Below are 14,982 nucleotides of genomic sequence, written 5' to 3' on the forward strand. Positions count from 1 at the left end.
ACTTCCATACCTCTGTCATGTCTCCAAAGCAATCTTTAGGGCAGAAGAGTGGCACATGTACAGTATGACAATATATGGAGTGGAAAGAGAGAGGAAATGAGCATAAAACAGATATCCATTCAGTTAGCATCCTAATCTGGAGCATGTTTATGGATCATGATCCATCTTAGCTAAACTACACACATTAACATGTTTGCTTCATCCATGTAGCTTCTAAATTCAGCAATAACAATGATCTCTACCATCCCACTGCTTCACTTGGCACATACCTTACCACAAAGTAGACACAATCTGGGCACAGGTGACAGGAAATTTAAAAAATCCCATGGTTCCTTAAACTATGTCACCAGACTGCTCGTCCTCACCTTCTCCATTTCAGCACAAAACTGTGTTTTCTGCAGCAGTGATTTAAGCTGCCAGCTGGGAGGCTGAGCTCATACTCACTCTTCATGAAGGATGTTTAGTCTTGGCTACTGATCCAGCAGACTTACATGTGCTAGACATCAGCTTTGAAAAACACTGGAGGATTTCACAGGCAGGGAAAATCAGTCATCGCAGGTAAAGAGTGCTAGGGTACAGTCTACAGCTTGCTAAAATCTCCACAATACAGAGTCTAAATATTTGATCAGCATTATGCAAGTAGTGATGCAACAATATTGATTGGTAAAGCAGACATTTCTTTATTAGGCAAATTAACAGCCTATAATTCCAGAGCATTAAATCTTCGTAGTTTTTCTCTCAATAAAGGAATGAATTAAAGTCTAGTAGAACTAAATAGGGCATAACCTGGCCAAAAAAAAAAAAAGGAAGAGGAAGAGGAAGAGAAGGAAAAGAGCAGGCAAAATAACAGCATGAGAAATTCACAGCAACCAAATTTAGGGCATATTTTACACTTCTATATAATGTATATTAGTCTACATGCCTTCTGTTGGGTGAAAGTTAGCCTAGTCTTTAACATCTGGAAATGTGAGAATGCAGGGAATATTCAGAAGCTGCTAGAGCCTAAGAGAATATGGCTTAAATATGATTCATCAATTTAGCAGCCATACAAACTCTGCCATTGTGAAGTTGCTCCTGCTATATTGGAAAAGAGTTTGTTGGAAACTCTCACTGAATTAACTGTTATCTGTCTAAGAGAAGACATTAAAAGAAGATTGTGAGGAAAAACCTGTCTGTAAGCTGTTGCTAGTACTGACGTACATTTTATTTCTGGTTTTCCTATTGCCACTACATCTAAAAGGCAGTCTACACAACTCAGCAAAGTGCCAGTCCAAACTATTTTCTTATGTTCCTGGCAGGCAGTGTTGATAGCTTATTAACTACATACTTAACAAGCGAAACCCATCCAACACTTTCAGTTTGATAGCAGCACATTTAGAAATTGCTGAGATCTGCTTTAAGCTCCTTTTTTTTTTTTTACATGAGCACTCTTTAAATTAAACTGAATGCATTCCCATTAAACTGATGTCCTCTGTCTCAACTCACCATGTAAGAACAATATGTCTCAAAGCACTGGCCTGTTCTTGGGGCTGGAGAGCACCACAAAATAACAGTAAAGCTCTGTGAGCCACTGGGCATTTCTGGGGTGACCCCCTGATGGACCGAAGTGGTGGTGTGCCTTTTTGTGCTTTTGAGATATATGCAAGAAAAAAAGAAGAGAAGGGCAACTGAGTGAGTTAGGACTGGATGAAACATAACCAGATAAAAGAAGAAAATGACTGGAGGCACCACTTAGCCTGACACTGTATTGTGTTATGAGCACATTACACAGAGCAGAGGCAGCTTTTCTTCTGCAGCTGCAGCAATGTCAGCAGAGGGATCCTGTCAGTATCCCTGGCTTGGAGGAAGAGCATACCTTTCCTACCAAAATGAAGGCATAACCACAGCTTTAGGCATTAATATCTAAATTTGAAGATGACAATTTTCTTCCTTTCAACACTGTGTGTTTCAGCTACCAATGATAAAGGTCATTTTAAAATGTAAGGAAACTAAACTTGCATAAATAGAGACCCACCAAAAGCACCTCTGACATCCGTGCAGCTACACAAACATGTCTGCTTTAGGCAAAAGCGGAGCTGAGTCTGCTGCTCTCTGATAAGTACTGCTTTCCAAGAGGCACCAAAGAAATGAGAAAGATGACTATAATATCCCCCTGAAAATAAATTATACAGTAGCATTGATCTCACTGACTGGTTCATGACTACTGTCACATCTGATCACAATGGAACCAACAAACTCTGCCTTAGTTGCAGCAATGAGTCTATGGTTCTAGCTTGTATTCAAGATATCGATACTCTAAGAAGGCTCCTGTGACAAAGGAAAATTAGAACCTTTTTTTAAGTTTTTAACTAATTTACAAAGCAGAGTCTTACTGCTAAAAGGGATATACAGATTTTTGAGAGATAGAATGAAAAAGTCATTTTTGCAAATGTTAGCTCACAACTTGTTTGATGGAATCCTGGCAAAAACGTGATTTAAAAAAAATAACAGAATTTTAAAAAACCCAAATAACAGAGGACATGTGTCCTTGCTCAAAGGATCTGTGGCCAGCTCAAAACTGGTAAAGATTTACACCATTGAGTATCTCAAGATATTTGCAGTCCTCTACAATCAGTCCTTCAGGCTTACATAGCAGTCAAACCTCTGAGCCACTACAGGTCTAATTATATACATACTTGGAGCTTCACAGAAAAGAGGAATGTTTCTCTTCGTGTACAAATTCAGTAGCCTTCTGCCTTTCCCCTGTAATTTTAACAGTTTATGAGAATAAACTATGGCAGTTTATGACATCTTCAAGACCTGGCTGTGCAAGCTCACTAAAAAAATGAGGATTGAATTTTAAAAAAGGTTGAATTTTAAAAACTGATCTGGAAGACGCAAATGTGGAACTCTTACATTTTTCTCAATTTTTACAAAAATATGAAAAATGACAACAGATTCTTTTCGAAATTGCTTTTAACAGTTAATCCATTTTTATGGCCACTCCCTGCTCCCAGTCTGGAAGTCCATCACCAACAATGAAAGTGTTTCTAAACTTCATAAAGAAAATGTTCTTAAACTCCATTATCACATGCAGAAAACAAAACAAGCAAAGTAGATTCTAATGTGCACATGCACATGTAAATAGGCTACTTTCAAAGATGAAAGAAAATAAATCTGAAAAATACTGAAGTCTTCACAAAAATAAAGGCAAGATTTTATAAATGCTGCCATTTCATCCTTCCCAAACCACACCAGAAGCACATTCCTCTGAAAAATGAGTAATCACCTTTTAGACAGGGCACACTGAATAAAACCATACGTACATAAAGGGAACAATATTCTCAACTAGGAGTGCAGAAATGTAGACATGGAATATATTATTTGGTGCTAAAGCCCCACCTTTCAGCACTTAATACAGATGAAGAGCTATCCTAAGAGTCTTTCTTTTTTAGAAAGACATTTGCATATTCAAGTTCAGCTGCACAGCAATAGTTTATTTAGATTCATTTATTTAGTTTATTTCATCCCATTTAAACAAACCTGTCACACCTGTCAAAGACACATCTGAGAGACTCAGAAAGGCCCATGCCCATGGACTCTGCCTGCCTCCACATCTACAGGCACCTCACTGACACCTCTTTTCTCCATTTTGTAGTACAAAGCTGACATAAGACATGTCATACTGTCCTTGCCACATGCACAGAGACTGTACTGGTAAAACACGTGGAGGTTACTATCTGCTACCTGTGAAAGAGCACCACCTGGCAGGAGAAGAGAGGGCATGTGAAAAAAGCAAGGAAACCAGAGCATAATGGAGACAGGCCCTTCAGTAGGTGTAGCACACATGAATCAGCTTCCATTTTATGACACAAGTTATTCTAACAGATGCTCTACGGTACCCTATCAGTGGAAGATTCACTTCTTCTTCTTTCATTTGTTTTCTTAAAAACATGTACCTTGTGTTGCCAGGCAGATTTGCTTTATTCCAGGTTCTATCCCAGAGGTATTACATTTCAGAAAAAAAAAATTGTACTTTACAGAATAAGATGAAAGGGACATGCAAAATAAAGCTCTGAAATGCATAGGATTCCCTTTCCATTTGAAATAAACTAATGAGAAATGTTTTAGAAGACAATCACCTTACACTATAGCGGAAAGTAGAACTTTTTCTTCCTCCTGTCTTCCCCATGTTTTCCATAGTGGCAAGTGTTCAAACATGTCATGAATTTTAGGGTAAAAAATTACAGTCTGCATGTGATATCAGAGCATGTATGATCCTTTATGTTAATCTGCTAATTAAATAGATAACATTTATGTTCAATATGAAATTTACCACGTTATTCTGTGGTGATGTAAAAGCAAAAAGTAACAAAAATGTAAACCAGATGAGGTTTTCAAATGTCAGAATTTAAACATCACAACCACAAATAAAAATATAGCAGTAGCCTCTTAATGTAATTAATGAATGAAACTCATCAGCCTAATTGTCAATGTGTTCAGAGCTACTGTCCATTTTGCAGACAATTAACATGTTAATTTCACCTGAAGTTTCATCTTGTGGAAGTGAGGAGAAGAGTAAATTGGATTGTATTCTTACACAGCCTTGAGACATGTAGCTGGCTATGAAAGAAACATAGAGATAGAAAGGCCACTAAATACTTCATTGGTTTACTCTGCCTTGGTAGTTGCTTAGCAGTATAGACAATCTGAAGTAAAAAGCAATTCCTGAGAAGTCTTAAATATTTTACTGTTGTTTCTAGCTTTAAACAACTACATTGAAATTAGTTTCTGAAAGAAACATGCAAGCAAATATTACATCCAGAGATAGTCAGCTTTGAACATATTAATATGTTTTGCTGGTCTTGAACTGCCTTAATGCACCTTGCATCTAGAGAAAATCCTAGACCAGCCGGCATAAACCATTCAGTGACAGGCAGAAGCCCCTGCATCTTCTACAGTACCATCTGATGGCTGTTGAGTCTATGAGGACCACAGTCTTTGCACTGTAATCTGCTTGTGATGGTGTCTCACGTACATGTAACTTGAAAAATATTTTAAACTCATTTATCCTCATATTTATCCTTCGGAAAACCGGTAAACAAGGAAACCCCATATTTCAGCTGAAACTGTACCCCTACAGATATCTTAAGACACCACTTCTTCTGGTATGTGGATGGGTGCCAGTGTTTGGAACGTTTTTACAGTGAGGTACTCACTGAATGAGCATAACTTAAGCCAAGTCCTGCAATCACCTGCAACCAGATTTCAGCACATACACATTCTTACCTACACCAAACCAGTAGAAGGATGGATTAATGAGGATCCCAGTCACCACTGCATCTTGGAGTGAGAATGTTTGTGAAGTACAGATTTTCTCAGCAGAAAGTTAGCAAAACTTGCTTCTTAGGAAACACACTGTAGTTGCCAGAACTAACCTTTTATCACAGAGATCAGAAGAAAAATTCTCACTGACTTTACAAAAGGAAAGCTGCAGAAGTGATGCAGTGCTAAACATCTGACCTGCTTAGTGGATGGGGGAAGAAGGGCTGTGAATGTTGCGCTGTGGACGTTGTCTACCTGGACTTTAGTAAAGCCATTGACACCATTTCACACAACATTCTCGGGGACAAACCAGATGGGTGCATTTCTCACTGTGGGAGAAACTGGCTGGATGGCTGGGCCCAGACAATGGTGTGAAGGGAGTTAAATCCAGGTGGCGGCTGGTCACCAGTGGGTATTCCTCAGGGCTCAGAACTGAGGCCATTAGTACCTTAATGACAGATGAGGGGATTGAGTTCACCCTCAGTGAGTTTGCTGATGATACCAAGTGGAGCAGAAGTGTTAATCTGCTGGAGGGCAGGGAGGCTCTGTGGGGAGCTGGATTGATGGGCCAAGGCTGAGTGGATGCAGTTCCACAAGGCCAAGTGCTGGGTCCCACCTTTTGGTCACAACAATCCCAGGCAGTACCACAGGCTGGGGGCAGAGTAACACAGGCATTACAATATGTATCAATGCAGATGAATGGGGGGTTTTTAAATAATAAAAAATACATAAATAGTATATATATAATATATATATATGTAGACATATAAGTACTAGTATCTCTCTCTTTTACCGTTACCTAATAGCAATTCAAAATTAAAGATTTTACTGGTTGAAAACGATCTAGAAATGAAACTATGAAGTACAGAGACAGATAAATCAAACTGGATTTTGCAATGACTTATTTTTCATACTCCATTTATGCTGAATATGTCACTTACCTTGAAGTTGTGTAGACTGGTGGACAATAAATAACCTATGTTGTGAATATGGATGAACTGTGAATAACATTTTCCCTGTGAAACAATTCTTTAGCTACTCTGTGACTGGAAACATATAGAAAAATAAACCATTTTTATATCTTAAAATATGCAGGAGTTATGATGGATTTACAAATCTGTCATGTTATGCCTCCTGATTATGGTCCAAGAATCCCACATCCAGACACTCTATGCCAATATAAACATGGACAAATGCTAAATAAGAAGTACAAAAAGAGATTCTTGACACACAAGTTTAGCAGCACTTTTCAAAAGCTAAAAGAACATCACATACAATGACACTGTGAAAATTGGCTTGATAGACACGATCTGACAAATTAGAGCAAAAAACTGTATGGATACATGCACTATTGGTGCTCTCAAGACTTACTTTTCACTTCTTACTCTTCAACCCTTAGGTTCCCCACTATGAATATCTGGACCATGACAAGGTGGGCCATGATCCACTGAATCCTGTTTGTATTAAAAGTTTCAAAAGAGACATATGGGAAAGCAAGCTGTGGCTGTTGCAGTGGTGGGAAAACAGGAGCTTGGAGAAGCCTTCCTTCCAGCACAATAGAAATGTACAACTGGTTCTGGCACTGCACTTGTGAAAGGGGACAGTGGTATGTGTGTGTGTAGGGGGTGGGGTGGAATTAGGAAAACCAAAGCCAACTGGATCTCCTTTTAAAGATGTCAAAAGATGCACAGCCCAAAGTCTGTTTTCTAAGGGAAGAAAAGCTACCCCCAGCTATACACTCTCTCCTATACTTCACAAACATGAAGCAGCATTTATTTGTGGAGATGTCAGAAAAATCATTACAAGCTCCTGCCCTGGTGGCCACCCAACTATTTGCTTTTATTTCTGATCACTATACACCACAGTAGAATCTGCTCATGTATTATTTCTGTCACAAGCTACCCTGACTTTGTTTCTGTACAGTTGCAGCAGCAGTACCACCTTTGCTGAGATAACCTGGTGGTGCACTCCACTCTCATGAGTGACCCATTTTATTTAGTGGAAAGCAGGGGGATGAAAAGGCTTTTCTGCTCTACAGTTTATATTTCATTCTCAAGCTTATCTTACCACAGCACAGCCATTCTGAGGGATAATGCTACTTTAAATTAATAAGGAAATTGAAGAAAGAATTATTGTGCTTAATGGAAAAGAACATGTAATTCGCTCTTACAACAAACATTTTACTTATCTTTAGGAGTAACTGATAAGTTTCTAATTCTTATTTGATCTCTACAGTTCTTTTGTGAAGTTGGGCTTTTTCCAATACACTTTTTCTTGACACACGATGTTGCTTCTGTCAAGCAGAGCAAAATGAATGGTTAGAATTGCAAATGAGTACTCCCTTCTCTTATACTGTGGGAGTGTCAGGAAAAAAAAAAAGCAAAAATTCCCTAAGTATGAAAAAAACACCCTAAAATAAGAACATCATGCCCTGACATAGCTTTATCAATAAAAAATTTAAGAATCATCCTAAAATTTGAAACTATAAAAGTAAATCAGCACAAAACAATATCAAGTTACAATTTTGTTATCCCGACACAGGAAAAAATCCTAGTTAAAATTCTGAGAAATTTTACCTCTAAATACTGCAGCACTGGGACCAGATGTATTAACCTACAAACTGACAGAGCTAGCCATTTCTTGAAATAAGGCTGCTAATGTTTCTATGTCACCATTCTTTGTGTGAAAAGTAGTACCTACTTCCTCAGCTTTTCTCTCTTTTGTATCCTGGAGCTGTAAGTCTGCCTGGGGAACACTGGGACTATTTTTATACACAGTATATATATCATCATCATAGTTCAATCTGTCAGGACTGTGTGCTTGCCACTGCTGAAGCACTAGTGCTGAGGAGAGGTACACCTCAATTCTGACATACAAAATGCAGAAAAAGGATACGTCTAAAAACCTCTCAGGTTCCTCATGAAGCTATAAAGCCTCCTGCAAGCTGCAGACAAAAGCAACAAAATTGAAGCTTTTATGACACTGGCCATCTCATGTGATACAATCAAGGAGATGACTGATCTGAGCACTATTTAAACAGGTCAAATGATACAGCATGATGATGTTTTGTTCTTCCCTGCATCTCTTCTATGTAACAGCTTCTGATTCAGATGCCCTTTGTAAAGACAGTTAGGAACCCAGAAGATCAGCATCATTAATAACTGCAGAAAGATTTTTGTAGTTCAGGGCATCTGAACAATACCTATACATAGTAACTGCCAGTACACTACAGAGTAGATTTAGGTATGTTAAAGAATTTCTCAAACAGTTTGAATTAAAATTTTGAAGCAAATGAAGGGAAGAAGGAAGTCAAAGTGGAGAAGGTGCAAAAGAAACTATTAAGATCAACTAGTGCATAGGAGAAATTTGCATGGACAGTACATATTCAAGTTGGTTGTTGTCAGCTTTTTCCACAAAATTTCTCTGCTACCTCTGAATACTAAAAAGCCATTCATCTATGGATCTTGATGAGCTAAATGACCAAAGATTCTTACTCAGGCAAAGGCATTCTGGCAGTGATTACAGACTTTACTGCTGCTAAGACACAGCAAACCTTACTTTCTTTTGTATGTAACCAAAAGCTATAAACTATGTATTTTGATTGTTCTGAAATATTAAAATTACTGCATGGTAGCCTGCTTACCCAATTAAAGGTTTTACTTTTATAAAAGATAGAGTAATAATGGTAATTTTGTACTAAATCTGTTGAACTTCTCAATGGAGAAAATGGGTTTTCAGAGAGGTCTCACTGCTTCCTGGATATTTGAGATGATTGCATCAGTGCAGTGCAAAGGATTGCTGGGTTTTATTACAGGCAGTATTTGTAAAAATTTTTAACTACTAAGTCAGTTACTGAAACTTTTGTGTCTAGATATCCCACTCCCATGCTTTCTTTTCAATTCTACATTCCTAGTTACCCCACAGAAATACTTTCACCAACAGAGGCAACAAAATTTGATGATGTTAAGGGTGTTGACAAAGCTGCAAAATTGAAATTAGCATCAAACATATCTGTTTGTCACCACTGAGGCACATGTGCGTGTCTGCACTGCATAATGTACCCCAAGACAAATATACCCAGCTGCCTCTGGGAAAGCTGGCTCATCACTAAGAGCCAGGGTGTGATAGATGTGACCACACAGAAGGCAGTACAGGAAGGCAGAGGAGTGCAGCAAGCCTGGCACGCCTTGAGGGGCAGCCACCTCTGAGCACAAGTAGGGTCTCCATATTGAGAACAGGCAAACACATCAGGTGTCTGGCTTGGCTAAACAGGCACTGACAGCTGAGATCCTATGCACAGGATGGGGAAACATGAGAAGGTGCAATAAAAAATGTAGAAATCTTGACTGCATATACAGGGATAGCAAAGGAAATCTTCAGAGCTCAGCTGAAGCCAGAACAAGCAAAGAACACCAAGAAATGCAGGAAAAGCTTCTTCCATTGTGTTAGAATAAAGAGACAAATGGTGACTCCTTGCTGAACAGGGTGGGAACAACTGTAAAGGGTGTGGATAAGGCCAGAATGCCTAGCATTCCTAATCTTGGTACTGATACTTTTTGAGATTATCCCAGTAATTAATCAGAGATTCTACTGTCTGCATGATCAAGCAAATGAATGAAAAAATGGTTCCATCAGTCTCACAGGCTAATGGTTCATACTCTACCTATAGGCTGACAACAATTGGACACAATCAAGGGTCTGTCCTGGAATCTCACTCTCTGTTCACCACCTTTTTATCAAGTTAAATATTTAGAGAAGAAATTTTAGGAAAGCAGTGCATAACTAAGCCCCAGCTGCAATGCAGAGCTACAAAAGCATCACCTCAAAATGCACGCAGAAAAAGAAATCTGCTGGCCTTCAAGGTTGACAATCACTAAGCACCATAGGTTAATACAAATTTTCAGAAACAGTACATTTTTACTGATTTATAAACTGAGGGAGGAACAAAAAAAAAGGAAGTTCTAGGATCCAAACTAGGGGCATTGAAAAATCCTGAAAACAGCCACCTTTTTAACAATTGTACTCCTAATACTGATGCCTGTTGTAAACCCTAGGAGATAAGACAGGTACCTCAAGTGAGTGAAGAGTGGACTTTTTCATGGTTTTTCTTAAAAGAGCACTAATTATTTTAAGAATTGGTGAAGTCTTGCCCAGAAAGCTCCTAAATAATGTAAACACTCTTATTTAAGAAAAGCAGTGGACATGTGCTCTATTTTCAAAATCTACCTGTACCCAATTTATATTAAAAAACCATAACAACAACGAAACACTCACAGATAGATCCAAGTTAGATACAAGTTAGGATTGCAAAGCCAGTAGACTGCGCTCATCATATAGAGGTTTTTAGCATGTATTTAATAACCATTACTGCACAGAATTCAGCTTAGAGTTTTACTGCAACAACTCAGAAGTAAAATGTGTCATCACTCAAATTTTTTTCACTTTTTATTACACCTGTACAATTTTATGCTTTATAAATATTACTCTCTCAGAGAATAAACATACTACTGATATTGAAGTATAAAGTCTTAGATCCACTATCCACACCACAACAGGGTTTTGTTTTTCTGAAAGCACTCTCAATGGCAGCTAAAGAGCAGAAAAGTTCCAGGTATGCTGTCAGCTGTACATTGATTCTGACATAACTTTCCCACCAGTGTTTGGATTTGAGGGATATTCTCTGAGGTATCATCATCCAGTCTTATAGAAATGCTCTCACTTCCCACACAAGTAGCATTTCTTAATAGCTAGTCCAAATTATTATCAGGTCAGCCTCAGCTGCTGTAGTTTTGTTTGGGAAGATGTCAGATAAACCATGAGTCATAAGAGAGATATTATACAATGCTGTGAAAAAAACCCCAACAAAACAGGATGAAGGGGAAAAAAAGAACAAAAATGCTCAATCTCTGTGGATAACTTTTGAAGCACCTTGGAACAGTTCCAGTCCTGATACAAAATGGATCCTGGAACAGATTTTGTGCACAAACTTACTGCTGAAGTAATTGTTTTCTGACCTTTTCTTACTCCAAGCAGGAGGCACAGGGTGTTTTTAAAAGGTATCTTTGTAGAAGAGGCAAGAGAGCAGGTCCTATAAGAATACTTGACATTCAGCTCCGTAAAGCTTCAGCTGTAGGCAGCTCCCTTAGCTGTCCATACTGTACCACTAGCCTACGGTAAAATAATAATCTAATGTCCAGTGATTGTGGAACTCTAGTCTTCTCCTTGAGTTTCCTCTGTAGTTTTTTTACTGTCCATACATAACCGTTCTGTTTTCAGCCATTCCACATGCTTACTTTTCCATTCCTTGAATCCCAGCTGCCCTGTACTGCAGACATGTCTCTCCCACCCTCTCAAAGGTCTTTCTCCCTAAAACAAATGGGTGAAAAAAAACCCAAAATTGTTATCTGCCACTGATCCCACCTACTGAAATATTTTACTAATTACACTTCTGGTGAGCAATCTATGTACAGCAGAAATTACATGAGAGAAAGAGAAATCACAAACACTGAAACTCCAAATATGCAATTTGCTGCTCATATGACACAGAAGGAAATGCACTGAAATCCTCACGTTGGCTCTGCAGTTTGATCATACTTATACAGGATTTACACCAAATAGTTGCAAAGATGTGACAGAATGATTTTTATCAAATCAGAGCTTAATATAAAGAAGTTTCATAGAGAAAGATTAATAAATTAACATTAAAAAATACATATTAATTGTATATCTGAAACATTTACTTGTACAGTAGGCATCAAACATGCTGTAACCAGCAACTTTAGTTATCAAAACTAGATCACTCTAGTTGTTTGTTTTATACATTAAACACGTGCATAGAGGAAGTTCAGGAAACCTGAATATTTTAATACCTGTGTCAAGTCTCAGCCAATCATCAGTGCTGCATTCATTGCTTTGGCACATTATTTTGCCTGTGGATATTAGTTTCTAAGTTCCAATGAAGTTCAAAGGCAGGGATACCTCCCACTAGACCAGACTTCTCAAAACCCCATCTCATCTGGCTCTGAATGATTCTAGGGATGGGGCATGCACAACTTCCCCGGGAAATCTGTGCCAGCGTCTCATCATCCTCACAGTAAAAGATCTCCTCCTAATACCTAATCTAAACCTACTCTCTTTCAGTTTGAAGCCATTTCCTCTTGTCCTGTCATTACACGGTCTTGCAAAGAGTCTCTCCATTTTTCTTGCAGCTCTCTTCAGGTACTGGAAGGCCACAATTAGGTCACCCCAAAGCATCCTCTTCCCCAGGCTGGTCAGTCCCAGTTCTCTCAGCCTTTCCTCACAGGAGAGGTGCTCCATCCCTCTGATCGTCTTAGGGGCAGTCTTTCAACTGGTCAATATCCTTCCTGTGCTCAGGACTCCAGAGCTGGACACAGCAATCCAGGTGGGGTCTTGTCCTTGGTGAAGCCATGTTCCATGTCTCAAATCACCTCCTGATCCTCCATGTGTCTTAGCACAGCTCTTAGGTGGATCTGTTCCATGATCTTCACAGGCACAGAGGGAAAGTTGTCAGGTTCTCATTTCTACCCTTTTTGAAGATGGGTAAAATCTTTTACGCTTTCCAGTCCCCTGAGATTTTGCCTGACTGCCACAACTTCTCAAGTATCAGAGAGAGCAGCTCATCAACCACATCAGTGAATTTCCTCAGGACTCTGGGATGTGGCTCATCAAGTCCCACAGACTTACATATATTCAGGTTCATCAGGTGATCATGAACCTGATATTTACTTACAGTTGGGAGTACTTAGACACCCCCCAGTCCCATCCTGCCGTCCATCCCCTTGAGAGCTGTGGGAAGATGGGTTGCCACTGAAGACTTAGGCAAAAAAAATTTTTGAGTATCTCAAAATTCCTTCTCCTTATCCATAGTTACCAGTTTTCCAGCACTATTTATGGGGGCGATGGGGGGGTGGGTTGGTTTCACCTTTTTTGACCTTCCTTTTCTTCCTTCCTTCCTTCAGGTTATCATACGTGAAGGAGACCTTCTTATTCTTTACATCCCTTGCAAATTTCAGATCAGCATTGCCTTGGCCTTCCTCACCCAATTCCTACACAACTGAATCTAGGGATCTGTATACCCTTCCCAGGTCCTTGTTTTCACTGTCTGCATTTTCTTCTCTTCCTTTAGTTAGACCAGAAATTCCCTACTCAGCCATGCCAGTCTCTTGCCTTCTTTGCCTGAATTCCTGCTCCTGAGGATTGCCAGCTCTTGTGCTCTATGGAAGACCTCTTTAAAGATCTGCAACCTCTGTTCTGCTCTCTCCTCCCTGAGAACAGTTTTCCAGGAGATCCTATTGACTATCTCCTTGAAGAGCTAAATTCTGCTTTTCTTAAGTACAAGGCTAATTTTATTTCTTAGCTGATTCACATTCTTCAGGATTGTAGTATCTGACTCCTTCCTCTTTACAGGAGCACCATTACCAGGAATCTCTGTTACAGTCAAAATAACTCTGTGCTCATTGAACTTTAAATTGCATAATAAGGATATACAGTCTGTAATGGCTGTTGTCATTTTGCCAGTAACTATTAGCCATAGGGAGACCTTGTAAAATTCTTTGATATTCAAGAAGATGATAGAGAAGATCTTATATTCTTGGACAGTACCACCATTACGTGAAGCTCTAAATTCATTATTTTAAAGACACAGATCACACTGCTATTGTCTGATGTAGATATTAGAGACACATTAAAAGTCTTTATGTCGGAAGACTGTTCAGGAAGAACTATGCTCCAGCTTTGTTTTGCAAGATGCTGTGTTTTTATCTGGGCAAACCTAATCCTTCACTTAAAAAATTGTAGATATATCTCTGTACACAGTTTAGCTTCAACTACACCAGCTATACAAACTTTGGTGGAGCTATGACTCAAAGAATATTAGCTTTGAGCCTTTTTCATCAGGACACAGCTCTTTCCCCATCACAGATGGTGGTGGGTATTCTAACTCTTGGATTTGCCACTGATTCATCTGAAGTTCACCACACTGCTATCATCTAACACTACAAAACTCGGAGGTTTTTTAGAACTTTGTAAGCCCCATGTAAAGACTTTTCAGAGAGCAGCTATAAAATAAAATTAAAAGCAGGAGTAGATGCTTAAATGTCATTCTGTGACAGGCAATTAAAGACATATGCAGCATCTGAAACTAGATTCAAGGACAGTTCTATAATGCTTTTCAAACATATAATTCCATTATACAAATCTTGAACTGTAAGTAAAGTCACCAATAACATTGTTTCTATGAAACACAGACTAAAATTTTACCTTTTCTTACTTATGAAATGAAAGATGAATTTACTGGGAAGTACAAGCAAAAAACATTGAACAGATCTATAAAGGCAATAAAAACAACATCCAAAAATACACATAAAAAAGAAAAGCATCTAGTATCAAACAAGTGTTGAAAATTAGAACAATCAAAACAAAAAAAATTAAACTAGTGTAGAAACAGAAAACTGAAGAGAAATTTCTGGATGTAAGAATAAAACAATTGGCATGAAACAAAAAGAATGCCAGTGCATGCAGATATTTTTCAGCTATGCAAATCTACAATGGAAAAGAATAGGTGAAACTGCAATGTAAGCATGGAGTTGTGCTGCTCCTGTTCACCAGCAGAAAAAACACAAGTTCAGGTGGTTTGAACATGAGGAAAAAAGGTCCCAG

This window comes from Geospiza fortis, unplaced genomic scaffold, assembly GCF_000277835.1.
Source record: "Geospiza fortis unplaced genomic scaffold, GeoFor_1.0 scaffold12, whole genome shotgun sequence".
Taxonomy (NCBI): Eukaryota; Metazoa; Chordata; class Aves; order Passeriformes; family Thraupidae; genus Geospiza; species Geospiza fortis.